General features: G+C 37.7%; 1 protein-coding gene across 1 annotated transcript in view; it reads right to left on the bottom strand.

Moving 5' to 3' along the window:
* Positions 1–2,712, bottom strand: part of GYS2 (glycogen synthase 2) — a 41,226-nt gene that overhangs the window by 10,280 nt on the left and 28,234 nt on the right. The window lies entirely within an intron of this gene.

The following is a 2,712-nucleotide window of genomic DNA, read 5'->3' as shown; positions in this document are numbered from 1 at the left end:
TATATATATTAGTGCCTTATAAAGGACGGAGAGATCCCTAGTGCCTTCCACCATGTGAGGACACAGCAAGAAGGCACCATCTATGAACTTGGAAGAGGGCCCTTACCAGAACTCAACCACACTGGAAACTTGATCTTGGACTTCCCAGCTTACAGAATTATGAGAAATAAATGTCCATTGTTTACAAGCCACCTAGTCCTTTGTATTTTGCTATAGCAGTTCTCAACAAAAGCATAATTTGAGTTCCTATTACATACAAAGAGCTGCACTTGGAAAAGAGACAAAAGATACAGACACCGACTGTCGGGGCAACCATCAGATTAACAGCGCATTACACTCTCTTGGCAAATATCAGGAAAGTGGGGTTTTAAAGGCATTGTGCCTACTTTGGCATTTCCACATTTAGGAAAATTTGTACTCTTCAATGTCCATTCTGGAACATGAAAACACCATGGCTCATTTGTTTTGTTCCCAGCCAAACAGAATGATTGCACAACTAAAATAAGAAAACAGCTGTCTGGGCCCTAAAACAGCCAACTGCAGAAGCCCAGGGCAGAGAAAGAATATTAGAGGTCAGTCCAAGGTTATAGGGAGGATTAAATAAGATCTTGTATACAAAAGCCTCTAATAGAGCACCTGGCTCAAAGAAGGCCCTGGGTCAGTAGGAAAACAAATAAACAACAATAAAACACACACACACACACACACACACACACACACACAACTTAATTGACTGTATTTATCCTAGGACAGAAGTAAGGTCCCAGGAAGTTAATTATTTTAACAGAAGGGCAAGACAGGTTCTAAACCCAAAATCTGTAGCCTAGCCTTTTCTCACTATAATACACTGCTCAGGCAGGATAGAAGAAAAATTCAAGATCAAAATAATCTGCAGCATTTCCTGAATCAAATGGTCACATTTATATAAAAAACTTGTCAATCCACTGTGAGAATTAAGAACCACTCTATGGGTTTCTATAAATATACAGGGAATCAAATATAGACAGGCAATCAAATAGTTATCTTAGCACAGGCCCTGAGTTAGTGTCAAGCTTTTAGAGGATATTGTTAATAAAACAAAATATCTAATTTCAAATTAACCAAATTCATCTCAGTGCTTTGAATGTATATCATTAGGAGAAGTTATTCTTTTATTTCTTTTGTGTGTGAGTGTGTTTACTTTATGATAATAAATGAATATCTCAAAATATAATTTAACTGCATAAATATACTTTGTATGAGATAAACTTCCTTTTCCATTCACTATACATGAGTCATGTGCTATTATATTTTTGTACCTTTTTATCTACTTCTTCTTTTGTGTGGTGAGCCCTCCCTCCTGTTATTTGTATGATAAACTCTTGCTCATTGACCAAGATCTAGCTAACATGTCATCTTTTTAATAAAACATTTGATCAAATCCTGCAGTCAAAGACATATCTTCCATCTTCTACTCTCACCAAACCCTGATCATACCTCTCTTCTAAACATTATTAACTACCAATAATGTGCTATGTACATAAATGCAGCATCTATGACTCTTTAAATCCTCACAACAATTCTGTGAGTGTGGGCCTATTCGATCACCATTTTGAGAAGTCTACGTCTAGGCAGATTAAGTAACTTTATAAACTGAATTTTATAAAATTCAGAGATTTAAAGGCAACCAGTTAGAGTACAGCCTTTAAAGACTTGGTATCTTATCTTCTTCAGAGATGTGGCAGTCTTAAATTTGCTGCTCAGATTTCCTTCAAGAGATTCTGGCCCGGAGATCTTGTCTGACAGGCCCAACTGCCTCTGCTCTAGATCCACCACAGTAGCTGCTCCTGGCCTATGAGACAGGCAGAGATGGGTACTAGTGCCAACCCACGTCTTCTCAATGAGTGATTCTTTTAATGGGCAACTTTTCATTGAGAATCCCTGTCCCTATTAACAATAATCCTTATTAAAACCATTGTATCCCAGTACTCATAGAACAATGCAGCCATCTGCCTGCCAACTTGAAGCTGTTTTGGTAGGTAGAAGGTGGGATTTACATGTGAAGGTAAAACGTAAAGAAAAGGTTAAATAGAAGAAAACGTATGTAGTAACACCGATATGTTATTATAGTGAGAAAAGACACACGCGTACAAGGGCATCTTTTGTATTAAGAAAGGAGGCATTGTAAAATAATACTGAATTTGTGTTAGCTGTTGAAAATTATTTACCTGCTGGGCTTTTTTTTGTTATTGTTTTTGGGGATGCACGAGCACACTAGTATGTTTTTTTTAGCTAACTGACAAACTATGTTGAGTGGTCTTGGTCAATTCCCTTTTGAGTCACTATATAGTGCTGCTATGTGTGTATATTTTTCATGTATTTGTGTATTTTTATGAATTCTAGCTTTCTGTTAATTACATTTGCCTTTCTGTGGGGAAAAAAAGGGGGAGGGGCTGAAACTATTTTAGAACAGGGCTGCAGTCTGTGACTCTCCTTACCACATCTTTCCTTCCTGCTCTCTTCACAGAGTCTGACTGCACCTCCCTGCCTGCTCGTGCTTTCAATCTCTTTATCCCTCACAGGCACTACCACCAATAAGTGTTTTTCTGTCAAATCCTGTCTTGGTATCTGCTTCTCGGAGGATGAAAATGGAGAAAATAAAATATATACGACACATGATTGCTGCTTCAAAGGACTCATAGTCTTTCTGGAGAAATGGGCACATAAATTAAA

Source organism: Pteropus vampyrus, unplaced genomic scaffold, assembly GCF_000151845.1.
Source record: "Pteropus vampyrus isolate Shadow unplaced genomic scaffold, Pvam_2.0 Scaffold444, whole genome shotgun sequence".
NCBI classification, from domain to species: domain Eukaryota; kingdom Metazoa; phylum Chordata; class Mammalia; order Chiroptera; family Pteropodidae; genus Pteropus; species Pteropus vampyrus.
The sequence above is the reverse complement of the archived record's forward strand: the minus strand, read 5'-3'. Positions and strand labels throughout refer to the sequence as shown.